Below are 22,356 nucleotides of genomic sequence, written 5' to 3'. Positions count from 1 at the left end.
TCTGTCGTCAGGCATGGGGGAATTGAAATATTTCCTTCCCCTAGGCTTATAAAATTTATGTATGGTATGACTGTATGTATCTCTTAAATTGGGGTTTTTAGATTTTTTAATATTAGATTTGTTTACGTTCTCTTTTTATTGTTGTTAGCCGCCCCAAGTCTGCAGAGAGGGGCGGCATATAAATCTAATAAATAAATAGATAGATAGATAGATAGATAGATAGATAGATAGATAGATAGATAGATAATAAATAAATAAATAAATAAATAAATACTTGCTGGAAAGGACTTCGGTGAACAAATTAATATGCTTAAATGAGGAATGGACTTGTTATCTAAGGAATGCGGATTAGGTCGAGTTTGGCACCTTTCCCAAACATTGTTTATGTTTAGCTTAGAAAACAAAAAGAATTCATTTCCCCCTGCAGTTTAAAATCTGCTTTTCGTTATGTGTGCTTATATCAATAAAGGATTTGATTTATTCATAAAATAAAGGATTTTTGAGTCAGTGGTGTCACTCTGAGAGCCATGCACAGAACAGTGATTTGCACAGCTTTTTTCTGAGATGCCTTCCAGTCCAGCCTATAACCCCAGAAATACATTGAAATGTCCACCCAAGTACTTACCAAACCCAGTCTTGTTGAACCTCTAAACCAAGATCAGGGTTAGTCTAAATGTGTATTATTGGTCACTGCATGGTCTTAGGTTGCATGTCTGAATTAAGGTAACAATGTCATGGATACTCAACAAAACCAGATTTAATTACCAGTAACTAAAGTAACAAACTACCTTCTTTAAGATAAAACTTTCTCAAAGCAATGTCTATTTATTATTCTTTTGCCTTTAATAGTTATTATCAGACAGACAGGTTATGCCAATCTTTCTTTATCTAGTCTAGACCGGAGGTTTTTGCTGCTCATACACTTCCTGGTCCACAATAGAATTATCATAGGAGATTTTTTAATATATATAAAATGCTAAAATTGTAATTAGTGGTAAGACCCATGATTGGGCCACGGCCTATTTGAAACTGGAGTTTGCAAGCAGTGGGCTGGTGCCCATACACACATATGCACACTGCCCTGTCATCCATACAGCCCACTTCCCCTCTCCAGCCAGGCCACCAAGACACAAAGATTGGGAACCACTGAAACAAATCTGCAGGCTAGAGTAATCTGGACTTCTATATTTTGCCTACTAGCTCTAGATGCTGCATGACAACCTTTCAAACTAGGAAGTGTCAAAATCAGTTGTTGATAGTTTTTCTTTCGGGTAATCAGAAATGCAGTGTTAGCATTATGAAATCCTTAAATTAGCAGGTAGGACTGTGGATCATAAAACTGAGAATGTTTTTTGCTCATAATGAAAGACTAAAAATAAATTTTCACATTTAAAGTAGAAGTTTTAAAGATACATCTAACATAATTTGTGATGCTGTATCCCAAGATGGTGCTGCTGACGGCAGCCTCAATGAAATGTTTTATGATAGTTTTGCTGTTTTTTCTCAAGACTTGAAATGGATACTGAACATCAAAAACTTCATCAAAAAAGCACAACAAAGAATGTTCCTTTTGTGGCAACTCAGAAAGCTCAGACTGCCCAAGGAGTTGCTGATTCAGTTCTATAGACTAATCACTGAGTCTGTCATCTGCACCTCTATAACTGTCTGGTTTGGCTCTGCAACTGAACAAGACAGACACAGACTTCAACGGATAGTTAGAACTGCAGAAAAAACAATTGCTATCAACTTGTCTTCCATTAAGGACCTGTATACTGCACCAGTCAAAAAGAGGGCTGTGAAATTATTTACTAAACCTTCACATCCTAGGGATAAATTGTTTCAACTTCTATCCTCAAAATGACATTATAGAGCATTGCATACCAGAACAACTTAGACACAAGGACAATTTTTTCTCCATGTGCCATCACTCTCCTAAACAACTAATTCCCATAAGACTAAAACTCTATTACTATTATTTTCTCATCCTTCCTATTACCTATTTCCTCCTACTTATGACTATAACCTTGTTGCTTGTATCTATACAATTTATATTGTTTTATTTAGTTTCCTAGTATGATTTGATTGCTTATTTAGTATCCTATGACTATCACGAAGTATTGTATCTTATAGATTCTTGATGAATGTATTTATGTACACTAAGAAGCTTATGTACCGAAGACAAATTCCTTGTGTCAAACTTGGCTATTAAAGAATTCTATTCTATTCTGTTCTATTTTCTATTCTATTAGAAAACAAAATACAGCATGTATATGTTTACATAGTCTTGATGTGCTGTCACATAATATCAGGTATGTTGACTTCTGAACTCTAACATAATTGAAAGTGAAAAATTCTCCAATTCCAAAAATCACATAATTATTTGTTGGTTCTGTATAACCATGCTTTTAAACCCAGGACTCTTGGTAGAAAACAGACATTGTGAAAATTACCACAAAGAGGTAGCCAAAGTCAAGGAAGGCCTGTGTGTACTGTACTCCATATTTTAGATCTGACTTCTGTTTGATACTTTAACCATATTTAGTGCCAAAAGTTAAATCACAAATATAAAATGCATGAGTATAATGTATATGATGTAGAGGGTTTTATATTTAACTGAAACATATCTATAGCAGTCTTTTCTCACAGTCCTTTTTTAAAAATAAATTTTATGAATATTAATTTGTACTATTAATAATTAAATTGGCAAAAAGTAAACAGAAAAAAGATGATAGTCTTAATTAATATGAATATCTTAATCTCCTTTAAGCATTAAACTTTATCACCAGGTTATTTTCTTTTACCCTTTAACAGTTTAATATATTATGACGGTTTTGGCCTTTTTTCAAGCCAACAATAAAATAAATCCTAGCAGTTATAAAATAAAGATTCTTCGTTATTTTTTAATTCTAATGTTAATTTGACCATTTCTGCACAGTGTGTATTTATTTATTAATAGAGTTGAAAGGGACCGTTAGGTCATCGACTCCAACCCCCTGCCTGAGCAGGAAACCCTACAGCACCCCAGCCAAATGGAAGTCCAATCTCCTCTTGAAGGTGTCCAGAGTTGGGGAGTTCACCACCTCCCCTGGCAGGCAGTTCCATTGGTTGATCGCTCTGACCGTCAGGAAGTTCTTCCTTATTTCCAGGTTGAATCTCTCCTTGGTCAGCTTCCAACCATTGTTCCTCGTCCGGCCCTCTGGTGCCCTGGGGAATAAAGAGACCCCCTCCTCACCGTGGCAACCCCTCAAGTATCTGTAAACTGCTATCATGTCCCCTCTAGACCTTCTTTTTTCTAGGCTGTCCATGCCCAGTTCTCTCAATCTCTCTTCGTAAGTCTTGGTTTCGAGTCCCCTAATCATTTTGGTTGCTCTTTTTTGCACCTTCTCCAGAGTTTCGATGTCTTTTTTGTAGTGAGGTGACCAGAATTGGATGCAGTACTCCAGGTGGGGTCTAACCAGGGCATAGTAGAGTGGTATTAGTACTTCCCTGGTCTTGGAGCGTATTCCTCTGTTGATGCAGCTTAGGATTGAGTTGGCTTTTTTGGCTGCTGCTGCACATTGCTGACTCATGTTTAGTTGATTGTCCACCAAGACTCCAAGATCTCTTTCGCAGTCACTACTGCTGAGTGGGGTATCTCCCAGGCTGTATGTATGTCTAGGGTTCTTTTTGCCGAGGTGGAGGACTCTGCATTTGTCGGTGTTGAACCTCATTTTGTTGGTATGGGCCCACTGTGATAGTCTGTCTAGGTCTTCTTGTACTCTGAGCCTGTCCTCAAGGGTGTTGGCTACCCCCGCCAGCTTGGTGTCATCTGCAAATTTTATTAGTTCCCCTTTTATTCCCTCGTCCAGGTCGTTGATGAAGATGTTAAAGAGTACAGGACCCAGGACAGAGCCCTGTGGTACTCCACTGTCTACTTTTTTCCATGTGGATTTGGTGCCGTTGAGGACAACTCGTTGGGTGCGGTTGGTCAGCCAACTGTTTATCCATCTACATGTGTAGTAATCTACTCCATTTTTTCCTAGTTTGTGGATTAGTAGATTGTGGTCGACTTTATCGAAAGCCTTACTGAAGTCCAAGTATATGAGGTCCACTGAGTTGCGTTGGTCAACTGACTTGGTTATGGTGTTGAAAAATGATATGAGATTGGTTTGGCATGATTTGTTTCTGATGAATCCGTGCTGGCTATTGGATATGATCTTGTTTGTTTCTAGGAAGTGGGTAAGTTGTTTTTTGATTATTTTCTCCAGTATTTTTCCAGGTATAGAGGTCAGACTGATTGGTCTGTAGTTACCTGGGTCGGTCTTTTTGCCTTTTTTGTGGATGGGGACTACGTCAGCTCGCTTCCAGTCTTCCGGTAGGTCTCCAGTGATCCAGGATATTTGGTAGATGAGGAGGAGTGGTTCCGCTATGGTGTCTGCCAATTCTTTTAGGACTTTGGGGTGAAGTCCGTCTGGCCCTGGTGATTTGTATTCGTTGAGTTCCCTCAGGTAGTCCCTCACTGTGCTTTTGTCTATGTTGAGTTCGGTTCTGGGGCAGTTTGTTGCAGTTAAATTGCAGATTGGTTGGAGGGAGGTTCCCTTTTGTGTGAAGACTGTTGCAAAGTAGGCGTTGAGTAGCTGTGCTTGGTTATTGCTGTCTGTGATTTCTCTACCCTCTTCGTTTTTTAGTGTGACGATTGTTTCTTTGATTTTCTTCTTATTGTTGATGTGTTGGAAGAATCTTTTTTTGTTGTCTTTGACTTCCGCTGCAAGGTGTTGTTCATATTGTGCCTTTGCCGTTTTTATTTTTTATTTGCAGGAACTGGCTGTTTGCTGATATTCCGCTTTGGCTATGAGTCCTTCTTTCCATTGTTTGTACTTAGCTTTTTTTCCTTTTATGTCATCTGCGAGGGCTTTGTTTAGCCATGCAGGTTTAGTTTTGGTTTTCCTGTTTTTCCTTTTCATGGGGATTGCATTGTTTTGGGCGTCTATGATGCTGTTTTTTAGGATCACCCAGGCTTCCTGAGTGGTTTTTCCTTCTAAGAGTTCGTTCCAGGGGCATTGTTCAAGGTTCGCTCTGAGCTTGTTAAAGTCTGCTTTTCTGAAGTCTGGGACTGTAGTGGTGTTGGGTATAGTAGCTAGTGATTGCACTATGTTGAATTTGAGGATGACGTGGTTGCTCTCTCCCAGTTTCCCTTCTTCTTCTGTTCCCTCTATTGTTTCTTCCCTGTTTGTTAGTATTAGGTCTAATATAGCATTCCCTCTGGTTCCTGTTTCAACTTTTTGGGTTAGAAAGTTGTCAGCTAGACTGGAAAGAAATTTGGCAGACTTTCCGCTTGGTGCTGAGTTAGTTTTCCAGTTGATGTCTGGGTAGTTGAAGTCCCCCATTATTGTCGTGCTGTGTTTGTTGCATATGTCTGTTAGTTGGCATGTGAAGAGGTCGTCCATTGTGTCTGTTTGATTGGGTGGTCTGTAGTATACTCCAATTGTGGTGTTGCTCTTTTTTTCTTTTATGTTGACCCATATGATTTCTAGGGGGTTATCATCTTTGGTTGGATGTAGTTCTGTGGCAGTGTAGTGGTCTTTGATGTATAGTGCAACACCTCCTCCTTTCTTGTTTGACCTGTTCTTCTTGAAGAGGTTGTAACCCATTATCTGTGTGTTCCAGGCGTGTGTTTCGTCCCACCAGGTTTCTGTGATTCCAATTAGATCATATTGGCCCTCGTGTATTAATAATTCCAGTTCGTCCTGTTTGTTTCCCAAGCTTTGTGCGTTCGTGTACAGGCATTTTAGATGTTTGTGTTTGTTTGCAGGTAGAAATTTTTTAATCTCAGGTTTGTTTGTAGGCTTGTCCCGTTCCCCTTCCTTGTTTTGTTCAGTGTTCTGTCGTATAGTTTGGTCACCCTCCCCTCTCAGAGCTAGTTTAAAGCCCTCCTGATGAGTTGGGCTAGTCGGTTGCCTAGGAGGTTCTTCCCCGCTCTAGTGAGGTGTAGCCCGTCGCTTGCTAGAAGCCCTTCTTGGAGATAGTGCAGGCCATGGTCGAGGAAGCCGAAGTTCTTATGGCGACACCATCCTTTAAGCCAGTGATTTATCTGCGGGATTTTGCGTTCTCTGGCGGGGTGTCGTCCTCTAGTGGGGAGGATGGAGGAAAAAACAACCTGAGCACCTGTTTTTCTGATTGTGTTGCCCAAGTGGTCATAGTCTTTCATAATTTGGTTCATGTCTTTCCCTGTGTCGTTGATTCCCGCATGAATCACCAATAGTGGGTAGTAGTCCGTGGGTTTGAGTATTTTGGTGAGGTTTTCAGTTATGTCAGAGATTTTAGCTCCAGGGAGGCAGCACACCTCTCTAGATTGGTTGTCTGGTCTGCAGATGGGAGGCTCAGTTCCCCTGAGGATTGAGTCTCCAATTACCAGTACTCTCCTTTTCGGCTGGCTTGGGGTGAGGGAGGTTAGCTTCTGTTGTTGAGGCTTTTGGTGGAGTTGTGTTGTGCTTGGTTCTTGGTGGTTCTTTGTCAGATGTTTGCAGGCTTTCTTGTTCCGAGAGTACTGAATATTTGTTGCTTGTAGGCAGTGGGGTTGGGAGGAGGAGGGTTGGAGTTGGTGGAGGCTTGTTTTTTCGTCTCATGGTGATGTGTGTCCAGCTATTTACTGCTTCTGGGGCGTGGATTCGGCTTAGCTCCTCTGGGGTGTTGGTTTTGTTGGGAGTCTGATGGATTTTCTCGTTGTGATGTTGGTGCTTCAGGGTTGTTAGTGTAATTTTCTCCAAGATCTGCTCTTCCTGTGGAATTCCTTCATTTTTCCACATTTGAGCATAGGCTATTCTAGCTGCAGTTGTAATATGAATCACCAAATATGAGTAATTTTTATTGAGATGCTGACCTAATATTCCTAGGAGGAAACATTCTGGGGGGGGTTTCTACATTGATACCCAAAATTTCATCAAGCCAATTTCCTATTTTTCCCCCAGTAAATTTGAGTCTTTTCGCATTCCCACCATGTATGTAATACGTTCCATATTCTTTTTTACATAGAGCAAGAAGTGTTAAAGAATGGCATGAGGAACATTCTAATGAAGTTTAGTATCTCATCTGGCCACCACAATCACCAGACCTCAACATTATTGAGCATTTATGGTCGATTTTAGAGATTCAAGTAAGAAGTCAATTTCCACCACCATCATCTCTGAAAGAACTGGAGGGTGCTTTAACTGAAGAATGGGCTAAAATTCCTTTGGAAACAATTCACAATTTGTATGAATCAATACCTTGGAGTATTGAGGCTGTATTTGCCACAAAAGGTGGACCAACACCATATTAAAAGATATTTTAATGATTTTTCAAGGTGTTTCTGGTTTTTTTGTCCATCCCCTATAGTTTACTATAAAAATCCCAGGCAATCCATTTTTTCCCATCTAGATTGTGGCAAACTTCTCCTCCTTCTGTTTTGAGACAATTCATCATTTTCCTTTCTTTCTGTTTTTTTAGCCTAGTAGCCAACCACTTACTGGGCTTATTCGCATTTTCAAAGTAGTGTTGTTTGCTACTTTTAATTTGTTGTGCGAGTTTTTCCTTGTCTATCAAATTTAATTTGTGCTTTATTAAAAGCATCTGCTGTTTTATATCATCATTCTGGGGTTGTTTTTGTAGTGCCTCTTCTAATTTTTTGTATTTCCCTTTCAAATTTTCAATAATGTTTCTTTTCATTTTGTATTCCTTGGCCATATATGAGATTGAGATTCCTCTAATTACTGGTTTGACACAGTCCTAAACACATTTTTTTTATTTCTTATCTTGGGGGACTACACTCATTTCAATCGGAGATACTGCACATCTTGAAAAGTGACATACCTGCCTACAAAAACCCTTTCCTTTATATCTTGATTTCTTCATCTGTTTCCAGCCAGGTTCCCTCTTCCCAGTATAATTACAAACAGGACTTGATCTCTTTAGAATTTCAGTTATGCATTTCCTGGCCCAATGCCAATGCTAATTCCAAAATATCGGCACAATGGCATTTAAAACCTTAAGTTTTCTTAAAAAAAAAAAAAAGGAAGTATGTTTCTCAATGCTTAGTAAATTCTGTAATCTTTCTTCCTTGGAACAGATTGATTAAAAGAAAGGCAGCAGAATGATTTCTGGGTCAAACCAATCAGAATAGGGCCCCACCCCCAAAAATAATTTAGGAAATTCTGATTCCATGTTGAGGGGCAAATGACATGGGTTTTGTAGTTTGTTAACTAACAAAGTTACTTTGTATTTTAATGTGATTTATTTTCTCTCTTTTAAAATGATACTCAGGTTTATCAGCTTTTAACATTACTAAAGTGAAAAAAAAACATGGAGACTAACTCCAGATAAGAAATTTTTTTTAGTACAAATCAGGGTCTGGTTTATTGGGAACTCCAAGTAACCTTTTTCCTTACAATTACGACCTTTCTGATGTAAGACCTCATTTTAAGGATCATATGTGATATTATGGGATGCAAAAATGTAACATGCTTGATTACATGTAACTGATCTCCTAGGCAAAAGGGAGTTACTTTTACCTTTTCCAATCCACTTTCCTCTTGCATTTTCTCTCTTGTGTTAACTATAAAAAGGAGTGAAACATGGGGTACAGGGCTCTCTCTTCCTTTTCATAGAAAGATCCTATTTTATCGGAGTACCCTAAACAACTGCTTTTAAATGATCTTCCAATTCAGTTGCTTATTGGGAAGATAAAGTGAGGCAAAACCTAGGGCCAGATTTAGCTCTCAATGTAGATGCAAAATCCATATCCTATTTCATTTTTTTTCTTCAGAAATACAGTGATACCTTGTCTTACGAACTTAATTGGTTCTGGGAGGAGGTTCATAAGGCGAAACATTCGTAAGACAAAACAATGTTTTCCATAGGAAACAATTGAAAATCAATTAATGTGTGCAAGTCGGGCACTTCTCAGCGTTCTCCTGAATGCCGAACCCGGAAGTTCGGCAAAAGTTCAGGTTCGGGTGGCCGCCGAGAAGCGCCGCCGCTGTCACCTTTTGAAACAGCCAGGGGGCTTCTCGGCGTTCTCCTGAACGATGAACACGGAAGTTCAGCAAAAGTTCGGGTTCGGCGTTCAGGTTCGGGAGGCCACCGAGAAGCACCGTCACCCGGATGTAACCTTTGCAGAAGAGCCGCAAAACTGTCGGCCAGTCGGGAGACTCAAATGGAGGTGGGGAATCCCAATAGGGAATTCCATGGGCGGAGCTTTGACGTCATGAAGACGTCCTTCCTGGAGTCCACGTTTCAGCCGGCCAGGAAGGACGTCTCCGTGACGTCAAAACTACTTTTCTCTCCTTGAATTATTTTCAGAAGATATAGAGCCGGGGTGGCGCAGCAGGTAGAGTGCTGTATTGCAGGCCACTGAAGCTGACTGTAGATCTGTAGGTCAGCGGTTCAAATCTCATCACCGGCTCAAGGTTGACTCAGTCTTCCATCCTTCCGAGGTGGGTAGAATGAGGACCCGGATTGTGGGGGCAATATGCTGACTCTGTTAAAAAGTGCTATTGCTAACATATTGTAAGTTGGCCTGAGTCTAAGGAGAAAGGCAGCATAGAAATCAATCAAACAAACAAACAAACAAATAAATAAGGACCACCACCATCTTCCCTAAATTCATACTTTCCAGATGAATTGGACATCAGCCCTAAGATCAATGTCAAAACTGTTTTCAAACCACCACTGGTTAACTAACACCATTTTATGAATAATAGTCAGAACTGAGTAATACATAAAAATCTGTTGTCTGTTTATAATACAGTTTGTTAAACAATATTTATTCTTTATTATTACATATTTTGTTATAATATAAAATCAAATATTGTTAATTTTAACTATACTACCCTGTTTTCCCCGAAATAAGGCATCCCCTGATAATAAGCCCAATCGTGCTTTTGAGTGCATGGTAATAAGGCCAAGCACTTATTTCAGGGTTCAAACAAATATAAGACAGGGTCTTATTTTCAGGGAAACATGGTAAGAATATTAGACAATGCATTTAGAGTACTTCTAAACATTCTTTCCTGCAGCTGCTGAATAGTAGATACCACATAGCTCTTAAAATTTATGCACTATTTATAGTAATTTAAAGTGTAATTGTTTGGGAGTTCAATTCCCACTAGAGGACCCTAACCCTAACCCACAAGTGTGCATAAATCATGCAAAACTTTGTAAATGTGGACAGGTTATAACGTAATGCCCGAATGTTTTCTGAGAGCTTAAGAGAAGGTAGACTGTTTATACCATTCTGAAAGCTTTCTTTAAAATCTAAAACGGATATATTAGGATAAATTATTTTTCATTCAGCTAAAGTGCTAATTTAAATTAACTATGAGTTGCATTATATGTTCATTGCCTGTGTCACATAGAATATCTCCTTCCCACCCCATGAACTTAATTCCACACTGCTTTTTCTTTGTTTTGTGAACCTCCTTAAGACAATTATCTTCATGGGGTTAGTATACAGTACACCACAGTGATGAAAATAGGTCACAAGATTTTTAAAAAGTGACAGTGTAAATAAATCTGTATTATCAGACTCAAGGAAACAATTTACCTAACCTATAAAATAAAGACAGTGTAAGGAAAAAAAATTCACAATCACCATAAATATTAGATATTTTATCAAAGCAAATAAATATGATTTTCCTCTTATTACCTTCCCTTTTCATTTGATTTGGAAAACTGTACTGCAACATTTTAAAACTTCTTACATAAAGCAGGACTGCAGTGGATATTAAAAATTAAATGGCTAGTAAAAATTCATGGATATAAAAATGCTATCAAGAATGCTTAGAACTTAAAATTGCTGTTGCTACAACAGAATGTGTTTCCTTTTCATTTCAGAGCCTTTAGAATCTAGAGGCCCAATCCCCAATTTCATATGTGGCCTTCCCATTTGCTTCCATAAATCCAATTCAAAAAGCAGTTTCTTTTAGAACACTAAAATAATCTTGTAAAACTACCACTGCAAAATTGCACCAGTGTTTTTGGTTCTCAGGGTTTATATTCAGAAACTTGCATATCAATTATCATATTTTATTTGGACCCTAGTGCCCTAATATTTAATTAGGGACTCTGGTGCCATAATTTTCCTCTATATCTACCTTTCTTTTGTCAAAACATATATAATCCCTTAAGAGGATCCCATCCAGGGATGACTTTATTCAAAGATGCCTAGTTTGTTCATTATTCCTACGTGATTTTTTTTCATTTCACTACATACAGAATTTTCAGAACAAAATAAGAAAATGCTCACAGCTTTAAAACCACAATCGCCGGAAGTATATTTTTAAATATATATATATAGCATAAGTGCATGGTAAAGAACACAGCTGTTTCAGCTTGTAGTTTTAAAACCAAAGCTATTGCAGAGGCACATGCTAGAAATTATTAGACTTTTTAAATGAATGCCACAAACATTTAAAAAAATATTTCTAATCTTTCTACAATTTTTAGAGGTGTTTAACATAACTGAAATGTATATAAATAACTTAATAGGTTTGATACATTGTCTACATGTTTGTTTCTTATAACATGTATGGCCTTAATGTTGGATTAAAATGTTGCAAGCTTTGTATAATTAATATTAAAAAGAATCAGCATTCTGTGATTTGGGAAGAATGTACTCAAAAAAATGAATTGCCAAAAGTCAATACTGTCCTTTGTTCTGTCAAAACTGAATTAATTACAACAAGTTCTAGCAAAACAATTTATCAAATACAGACTAAGTTAGTGAAAGGTCACCAAACTGGTATTCTAATGCCTAGGCCCACAGAAGACAATGCTGGACCTCAGAAAGCAGACCTAATTTTGAACCAATAATAAATTTTTAAAAATCCTTATGGGAGAAATGCATACCAATCATTGAACATCAATTAGTTCTGTTTTAAGAATTAACAGGTATGAGGGATAATTACAGATTAAACTGTTGCGATGAACCCCAGACCGCCTTCTGCCGCATGAATCCCAGCGACCAGTTAGATCCCACAGAGTGGGCCTTCTCCGGGTCCCGTCAACAAAACAATGTCATTTGGCGGGGCCCAGGGGGAAAGCCTTCTCTGTGGCAGCCCCGGCCCTCTGGAACCAACTCCCCCCGGAGATTAGAATTGCCCCCACCCTCCTTGCCTTTCGTAAACTCCTTAAAACCCACCTCTGCCGTCAGGCATGGGGGAACTGAGATATTCTTTCCCCCTAGGCCTTTACAATTTATGCATGCTATGTTTGTTTGTAGGGATGTTTGGTTTTACAATAAGGGTTTTTTAGTTGTTTTAGTATTGGATTTATATGATGTTTTTCATTACTGTTGTTAGCCGCACCGAGTCTAAGAAGAGGGGCGGCATACAAATCCAATAAATAAAATAAATAAATAAATGCAACAGACCATTTTGAAGCAACATGATTTCTAATATATGTATGTTATTCTTATATGCCTCCCAACTCCCGAAGGACACTGCGTGGCTTCCAAAGAACGAACACAATACATAAAAGCAATATAAAATACATTGATAAAATCCCATCAACATACATGCTTTCACTCATATTCCTGGGAAATCTAGGGTTCCATTCCCTCAACAATTCCAGGCCTGATGTAAGAGCCAGGTCTTCATAGCTATATTCACACCACACTTCAAAAGAGACATAGAAAGGGTGCAGAAAAGAGCAACTAAAATGATAAGGGACTAGAAACTAAGCCATACAAAAAGAGGTTGCTGGAACTGGGCATGGATAGCCTAGTGAAAAGAAGGAGGGGGTCACACTATTTTCCAGGGCAACAGAGGGCTGGACGAGGAACAAAGGTTGGAAGCTGACCAAGGAGAGATTCAACCTGGAGATAAGGAAGAACTTCCTGATGGTCAGAGCAATCAACCAGTGGAACAGCCTGCCAGCGGAGGTTGTGAACGCCCCAACTCTGGATGCTTTCAAGAGGAGATTGGACTGCCATCTGGCTGGGGAAATGTAGGGTTTACTGCTTGAGCAGGGGGTTGGACTTGATGACTTGTAAGGTCCCTTTCAACTCAACTCAACAAACAACGGAAAAAAAAACAAAAAAAAACAAATAAGGAAGGTTGGTAAGGTGGGAAGAGTGCAAATCTCTGGCACTCTTGCAACTCTCAGTTGGTTCCATAGTGTTGGAACCCCCACAGAGACGGCCCATCCCTACAGGCCCACCAGTCAGGATCCAGAGAAGGCTGACTCTGTGGGCTTTTATCGGCTGTTGGGAAGTTTGCAGCAGAAGGCGGTCCCAAAGACAGTCTGGTCCTGAGGCATATAGGCCTTTATAGGTGATAACCAACACCTTGAATTACATTTGAAGATCGACTGGCAACCAGTACAGCTCGCGAAGCATCAGTGTTATATGGGTGTATCTGGGCACACCCATAATAGCTTACGCGGCTGCATTTTGTACCAGCTGTAGTCTCCAGACGCTTTTCAAGGGTAGCCCCATATAGAGCACATTGCAGTCGTTGAAACAAGAGGTGATAAGGACGGAAGTGATTGTGTGGATAGCCTCCTGGTCCAGATAGGATCACAACTGGTGCACAAGATGAATCTGTGCAAAGGTCCCCCTAGTCACAACCAAGAGATTTTGATCAAGGATTAGCTGTGGATCTAGGAGGACACCCAGGTTGTGGGCCCGATCTGAGGGGGTCAATCTCTCCCCCCCTGACCAAACCAAACTCAAACAAAGAAAATAATTTAATCTGAGACTTCAGATTCACATATTCCCTGGAGAAGCTTTGTGTGTGGCCTCTAAATAATTTCCAATTGTAATTTGTAACTTTTGTGACTGGTAATTAATTGTATTTACAGTGTTTAAAAATTTAAATAGAAATATTGATGTGGATAAAATGGTTAAATGTAAAAGAAATGGAATACAGTATATATATTTTTTTACCTGATCTCATACACAACTTTGAATATAACTATAAGACACAAACAAAATGTTATCTTCACTTGAAGGCAGTTGGGCATCTCAATATAAAGGACATTGTGAAATTGAAACTACTAGCTCATGTCCCATCACATTCTCTAATGTTAGCATTCTTCAGATGGTTCCTATTTTCTTTTTTTCCTTTTTTAACCCTGCTACTGCCAATACATTACTTATAAAAATATTTGCTAGATTCTTATAAAAACATTATTGTCTGTCACAATCGACACTGAAATAAGAAACTAACTGCATCATAAATGTAGTAAAAAGGGAATTTACGAAAGTTCATGTAGAGCACCTAGCATTATAGAAAACAGTTACACCAGATGTTTATTGAATATATTTGTCTCACTTAAAGCTCTCTTCAAAATACAGTACTAACTTGTTTGGACAGCTTTTGAACTCCTATTTTCCATATCCTGTATAGTTTGTGGCTATGTTCTGCTGGAAAAAGAAACCAATCCAGTTCTATGTGAAGAGAGAGACGCTGGAATTTTATTTTATTTATTTTATTTTATTTATTTAAAATAAAATTTTAAATAAATAAAAGGAAAGAAGGTCTGTTTATTTAGTTGCCAGAAACTTTAGTGACAGAAGTATATTTCTGGAGTGACTGAAAAATTAGCTTGACTGTAAAGATTTTTATAGAGTTTAGAGTATTTTGTAATTTTGAGGCTTGCTTTGTGTGCTTTTATTATTTGATTGCTTTTTCTTGTGTCACAAAGACTCAAGATGGGTCTTAATTATCGCTTTCCCTTGGTCTTAATCCTGTCAGGCATGTATAATTGATTTTATCCTGTTATCTTTGGTCTGTTTATTGTCTCTAGCATGCCTTTGTTAATGGTTGGGTAATTGTTTACTTGAGTAATTGTTTCTCAATGAGGGGGTTACTCAAGTTCACTATTGCAACATTGTTTCTCTTTCACAGCTTAAACTTTATCTGGCTGCAGCTATTTTCTATTGAGGAAGAAGGAAAAATTGAGATGGTGTTCTTTTACTTTTAGCAGCTTCTGTATTTCTTTTCCTGGCTTTGAGTTTTATTCTAGTGACTATTTGGTGACATTAGTCAAAAGGATTGGGGTGGGGTGCATTCTTACCACAGTTCTACCACATAAATCTGAAGTAACTTTCTTATCATTTTCATACTGTTAACAATTAACTTTTCAAGAAGAAACCAATCCTCTAGATATGTATAAAACACTATACATGTTTATATAAAGTATGTACAGGGGTGGGTTCTAATTTTTTTTACTATCATTCTGTGGATTTGGCTTATTTTGTGGGCATGGCTTGGTAGTTATGTGATGGTGGCCGTGGGTTCATGATCATGGTGGCCGTGGGTTCATGATCAGGTGGGGTTGCTGGATGGTCATGTGATTGGGTGGGTGTGACCAACTTGACATCACTTACATCAAAGGCTAGGGTTATAGTGCCTGGCCTCTCCTCGCCTCAAAGACCTCAATGAAATACAATTTCCCTATCTATTTACTACTACTGAACACCCAAAATATACTATTTAATCCTATGTATATATGCCATATGAGTACATACATATTACGCACAGGAACACAAAAATATACATTATCTACTATATATACTGTAGGTGCATTTACACACAGACACACACACTTCTCTTCTAAAAGTACACATTCAACCTCAGTTACTGCATTTGGAAAAGCACCCAGAGCCAACTTTCTGCCGCACATTTAACTATAACTTCTGTACATTAGAATGCCTTCAGATGTTCTTCCCTAGCTTTCACAAGATTGTTAGAGCCAGAAAATGTCATGGATTGAATATAATACGGCGAAATTCACTTAACTCTTGCTTAGCAACCAAAATGTTGGGCTCAATTGTGGTAATAAGTTAAGGACTATATCTGCCTTCCTCTGCAGAGCAGCCTTCTCCTAGTAAACTCCTTCTACTTTCTGGCAATTTTTCCTCTCTGTTAGACGTTTCCTGCTGCAGCACAGCCTTCCAGCCCTAATTGCTGAAGCCATGTCTAGTGGCAGGGCTTGTGGTGCTTCCTTCCTCTTCTTCTCTCTCTCTCTTGTCTCTCCCTTTTCTTTCTTTTTTCTTTCTTTATCTCTTTTTCTTTCTTGTCGCTACACTTCTTTCCTCTTTTTCTTCCTCTCTTTTCTTTTCTTTTTTTTCTTTCACTTTCTCTTTCTTTTCATTTTTTTATTTTTTTCTCTTTCTTTCTTGTCTCTTCCTTTTTCTTAATACCCCATATGAGTCATTTTGAGAGATATAAGTGTATTTTATTCATATGTATTTTCATGTGATCTGCTACTTCTGCTATAAGGAGTATGCCAGCAAAGGATTTAGAAGGCTTGTATACTTTGATAATTGAATGATTAATATCATGGAGATAATAAAAAATGATACAGGAGACTGTTACGGTCAGGAGCCAGCAACATTAAACATTCAAAGAGCCATTTGGACCCATTTTCCACAGAAAACAAAACACCGAGAGCCACAAAACCTGGGTAGGCATGGCCAACCCGATATCATGCACTCCCCCCCCCAGTCACATGAACCCCCTTCATATCCTTATTCCTTCCTTCCTTCCTTCCTTCCATCCTCCCTCCTGATTTTACCTTCCTTCCTTCCCCCTCCTTTCATCTTCCTTCCTTCCCCCTCCTCTAATTTGACCTTCTTTCACCTTCCTTCCTTCTTTCTCTTCCTCTGATTTTACTTCCTTCCTTCCCCCGCTCTGATTTTACTTTCCTCCCTCCCTCCCTCCTCTTTCTCTCTCTCTTTCCCTCTCCCTTCTTTCCTTCCTTTTTCTTTCTACCTTCCTCTTTCTCTCTCTCTCTCTCTTTCTCTCCCCCTTCTTTCCTTCCTTCCCCTTTCCTCTTTCCTTCCCCCTCCTGATTTTACTTTCCTCCCTCCCTCCTCTTTCCCTCTCTCCCTTCTTTCCTTCCTTTTTCTTTCTACCTTCCTCTTTCTCTCTCTCTCTTTCTCTCCCCCTTCTTTCCTTCCTTCCCCTTTCCTCTTTCCTTCCCCCTCCTGATTTTACTTTCCTCCCTCCCTCCTCTTTCTCTCTCTCCCTTCTTTCCTTCCTTTTTCTTTCTACCTTCCTCTTTCTCTCTCTCCCCCTTCTTTCCTTCCTTCCCCTTTCCTCTTTCCTTCCCCCTCCTGATTTTACTTTCCTCCCTCCCTCCCTCTCCCTTTCTCTCCCCCTTCTTTCCTTCCTTCCCCCTTCCTCTTTCCTTCCCCCTCCTGATTTTACTTTCCTCCCTCCCTCCCTCCTCTTTCTCTCTCTCCCTTCTTTCCTTCCTTTTTCTTTCTACCTTCCTCTTTCTCTCTCTCTCTTTCTCTCTCTCTCTCTCTCTCACACACACACACACACCTGGTCTGGGCAAAAAGTATGACTATGTATCAGTGTGATCAAACAAGTGGCAACTTCAAATCTCAACCAACAAATGCTCTGTCTTACACAATGGCAAAAAGAATCAGAACACAAAATACAAGTTTGGAGGACATGATTTTGTAGATCAGTGTTTTTCAACCAGTGTGCCATGGCACACTAGTGTGCCGCGAGACATGGTCAGGTGTGCCGCGAAGCTCAGAGAGAGAAAGAAAACAAGAGAGAGAGAAAGAAAGAGAGAGAAAGAGAGAAAGAAAGAAAGAGCAAGAGAGAGAGAAAGCAAGCAAGAGAGAGAGAAAGCAAGCAAGAGAGAGAGAAAGAAAACAAGAGAGAAAGCAAGCAAGAGAAAGAAAGAAAGAAAGAAAGAGAGAGAAAGAGAACAAGAGAAAGAAAGCAAGAGAGAGAGCAAGAGAGAGAAAGAAAGAGAAGGAGGGAAGGTGGGAGAGAGAAAGACATAGAGGGAAGTAGGGTGGGGGAGAGAAAGAGAGCAAAAAAGAGGAAAGAAGGAAGAGAGAAAGAAAGAGGGATGGAGAGAGAAAAAAAAGAGGGAGAGAAAGAGGGAGAGAGAAATAGAGCGAAAGGGAGGAAGAGAGAGAATTTTTTTGTCCAAACTTTTTTTAGCCCCCCCCCCCCCCCTCAATGTGCTCCATGGTTTTGTAAGTGTAAAAAATGTGCCGCGGCTCAAAAAAGGTTGAAAATCACTGTTGTAGATGACTCTCATTCTGTCAAGGATCTTGGACTACTCGTATCTAATGATCAAAGTGCCAAATCCCACTATAACAACATTGGCAAAAAGGCACAATCTAATCTTGCATATTTCTTCTCTGGCAATATTACACTACTAACTAGAGTATTCAAAACATTCTTTAGACCAATTCTCAAATACAGATCCCCTGTCTGGTATAGAGTCCAAAAATATTTCACAAGAAGAGTCCTCCACTCCTCTGCTTGCAACAGAATACCTTATGCAAAAAGACTTGAAATATTGGGCTTAGAACTACGTTACCTTCGGACTGATCTAAATTTAGTTCATAAAATTATCTGTCACAATGTCCTACCTGTCAATAACTACTTCAGCTTCAATTGCAACAATACACCAGCACACAATAGATACAAACTTAATGTAAACTGCTCCAAACATGACAGCAGAAAATATGACTTCAGCAAGAAAGAGATCAATGTCTGGAATTCACTAGCTGAGACTAATTTCTTCCCCAAACCCCAAAATCTTTAACCTTAGACTGTCTACTCTCGACCTCACCTTATTCCTAATAGGTCTGTAAGGTATGTGCATAAGTGCACCAGCGTGCCTACCATCCCTGTCCTAGTGTCCTATTGTCCACATTTTGTTTATGTTTATATCCAAAAAACAATTTTTTAAAAAAGGTAGCAAAGGGATTTCTGGAAGGACATCATAGCAATAACTTGGCTTCCTTTGGTCTGCACGATTTTTTACAATTCCTGTTTGCTCCTGGAGGGAGCACCAGTGGAGAGGCGATACCTTGTAGCTTTAAGGGAGAAAGGCAATTTCTGGAAAAGAGAGAGGGAACCTCAGATCATGAATAAAAGATGTCAGCCTGTTACTGGCTGATTTGAAGGTGTGACAACCCGTCTACCAAGTGGAAGAGAAGAGGTGATTTCTGGGATTATCGGTGAAAATAAATAAATGCTATAAACACTGAACCTAGAAAACTATCTATGTTGGTGATGAAAGATCAAGTTGGAAAAAAATGAGTGAGAGAGTGAGATTCCAAAAAGGTGAAAGGCAGTGAACCAATAGCAGAAGCTGAGAAAGTACAGTAAAGTTTTAAGAGTGGAGAAGAGGACTGTGTGAAAAGGGACGGAGAAAGTGTTGGGTGGTAAAAAAGGGATTAAGAAGAAAGGAGGAAAAAAATTGGAAGGTTTAGAGGAATATGGCAGATGGAATTAAGTACAGAGTTTGAAGAAAGAAAAAGACTAAGAGAAAGAGATCAGTGGCTGATGGTGCAGAATTGAAGGCCAACATCTTGGAAAAGAAGAAAAAAACTTTTGAAGAATTCAAAGAGACAGAGAGTAGAAGGAAAGAATAGAGGCAATGTAAGATTAAGTAAAAATGACCTACAGACATGATTGTTGGGTATTAAAATTACAAAGATTCATTACCATTATTGTATGAAATATAAATGTAAAACTGAAAACTGAATAATAATAATGCATCTGGTTAAGTTAGTTACACAAAAGACTACACTGTTAAATACAGTATATAAATTATTATATGTAAAGATTGACAAAGGCAAACTTAAATTAATCAAATAATTAAGTCTATATATTGGCAAAATAAATGTAAGATTATAGAAAGTGAATAACAGGGACTGAGATAGATTTTGATGGATGAACATTATGAATTTAAGCTAGACAATTTAATCACTGAATGAAATTAATGTTATTATTGTTTATGTTAGGCTGGTGATTGTTGATGGATTAATTATTTTTATGTAAATATTTAATATACTTATTAGAATTATAACATATTGTTATCACTGTTAATACTACTGATAGTGAGAAATATTTATAAAAGATTGATAAGATATTTATAAGCATTGAAACACATATAGTTGCCCAAGGAAAGGTATAGTGAAAAATTTACTTTGATAGATTGATATATATGAAAATACAGATAAAATTGAATTAATATATGGTAGTATATTCTTTACAATTTTTATAATGACAAGTATGACTATGACAATCACAAAAGGTAGTAAAAAAATATTATTTTTTTCCCAATCTGGGCAATGATCATTGGAAAGCATATTAGGAGAGAAGGTGGGATCAACTATGAATCTGCAGTAGTTACAATCATCATTGAATTTATTGCAAGAAACTATGAAAAAATGCAGGAAGTAATAACTACAAATCTTGTGGAACTGAAAAGTGAGGTGGGGGATGTGAAGGAAGATATGCATAAGATAGTTGACAAAGTAGGGACTATACAAGAGGCAATAGCTAAGAATGAACAACAAATAAAAGTAGTTGAGGCCAGAACAGAGCAGGCAGAAAAAAGATTGGAGACAGATAAATTAATAGAAATCAACAGAAACTTAGAAGAGGCAATTATACATCTTGATATGGAAGCGTCAGTTTTCTATCTCAAATTTCAAAACATCCCAGAGAATAAATACAATTTATACATGGTATGTTTGTGTGTGTGCTTGTTTGGTTTTTAATAAGGCCTTTTTTTTAGTTATTTTAAATATTAGATTTGTTATATGCTGTTTTTATTATTGTTGTTAGCCACCCCGAGTCTACAAATCTAATAAATAAATAAACAAACAAACAAACGTACAAAGAAAGAAAGAAAGAAAGACAGAAAGAAGACCTTCCAGAGATTATAGCAGATACCCTGAACAAAAATAAACAAGGAATTTTAAGTGAATTAGATCAGGTGTACAGTCTTCACACTAATTATGCATGGAGACACACTTTCCCACGGAAAGTACATCAACTTCAAAACAGACTGACAGATTGTGGAAACTTTTGCATTTCATTTGGAAACTAAGGACCCAGAGTAAAGAATGGAGAGTGCACACAGTACGATGCTTGAAGTTTGGTGTGGAGTTTCCATAGTCTGTGTTGATTTGGGGAGCCATGTCATCTGCTGGTGTTGGTCCACTGTGCTTCATTACGTTCAGGGTCAATGCAGCCATCTACCAGGAGATTTTGGAATACTTCATGCTTCCTCCCACCAACAAACTTTATGGGGATGCTGACTTCAATTTTCCAGCAGGACTTGACACCTACCCACATTGCCAAAAGCACCAAAATCTGAAACAATCACCATGGAATTACTGTGCTTGATTGGCCAGCAAACTTGCCTGACTTGAACCCCATAGAGAATTTATGGGGCATCACCAAGAGAAAGATGAGAGACATGAGACCAAACAATGCAGAAGAGCTGAAGGCCACTATTGAAGCATCCTGGTCTTCCATAACATCTCGGCAGTGCCAGAGGCTGATGGCTTCCATGCCACACCGCATTGAGACAGTAATTGCTGCAAAAGGGGCCCAATGGCTAAGGAAATGGATTTTACTTAACAACAAAAGAATACAAACGATAGAGGGTCATGATCAGCTGGCACGCTTTCCTCTGAGAGTGAAAACACAAATCACACACATATTTTCAGAGACATCAAATAAGAGGGGCACTGTTAGAATATTGGTAGAAAAATAAAGGAAAATATTACATTAAAATTCTGAAATGTCTTTACCCCATGAAAGCAATAAAATATGCCAATGTTTTAGATTTGGATAAGAAAGTAACATTCAAAGAATTGTTGGATGAACAGAATAATCTTAAATCAAATCAGAAACTAATTTCATCTGGAATAAAAATAGACTGGTAACCCTACTTACAAATACAATCCAGATACAAAAGAGATGTAACACAATATGGATTTTAAAAAGAACAGTGAGAACTTGATTAGTAGGAACAGAAGAAAAAATTATATCAAAAATTTATAATAGTTTATTGAATGTTAAAATGAAAGAAGAAATAGTTAAAGAAGTAATGGTTATTTGGGCTTAAAATTTTGGATGCATGAGCAACTTGGAGTATTGGGAGACAATTTGGGAACAAAATTATAAACTGACAATAGCAGCAACATACAAAGAAAAAAATTATAAAATGTTCTATAGATGGCACCTACCTCCAGCAAGATTGGCAAAATTATATTTGATGCCAATCAGCAAAATGTTAGAAGTGTAAATATGATCAAGGCATGTTCTACCACATGTGGTGGATGTGCCCACAGGTGAAGAAATATTGGGGTGGGGGGGATCAAAAGGTGGTTGGGAGAAATTATAGAACAAAAATTAGAATTGAATCCAGAATTATTTTTGTTGGGAATCATAAGAGGAAACAGAAACAAAAACAATCAATATATTATACTACACATAACAGCATCCAGGATTATCTTTACCCAGAACTGGAAATGAGAAACTGTTCCCATGAGCACAATGATAATTGAAAAAATGTTAGACTGTGCAGAAATGGACATAATTATTGGTATAT

The 22,356-nt window shown here is 38.3% G+C and overlaps 1 protein-coding gene across 3 annotated transcripts in view; it reads right to left on the bottom strand.

Annotated features, from left to right (window-relative positions):
• The window catches only part of SH3KBP1 (SH3 domain containing kinase binding protein 1), a 174,811-nt gene that overhangs the window by 125,529 nt on the left and 26,926 nt on the right, over positions 1 to 22,356 (bottom strand). The gene's annotated exons all lie outside the window — the stretch shown is intronic.

The sequence above is a fragment of the Erythrolamprus reginae genome, chromosome 4, assembly GCF_031021105.1.
Source record: "Erythrolamprus reginae isolate rEryReg1 chromosome 4, rEryReg1.hap1, whole genome shotgun sequence".
NCBI classification, from domain to species: domain Eukaryota; kingdom Metazoa; phylum Chordata; class Lepidosauria; order Squamata; family Dipsadidae; genus Erythrolamprus; species Erythrolamprus reginae.
The sequence above is the reverse complement of the archived record's forward strand: the minus strand, read 5'-3'. Positions and strand labels throughout refer to the sequence as shown.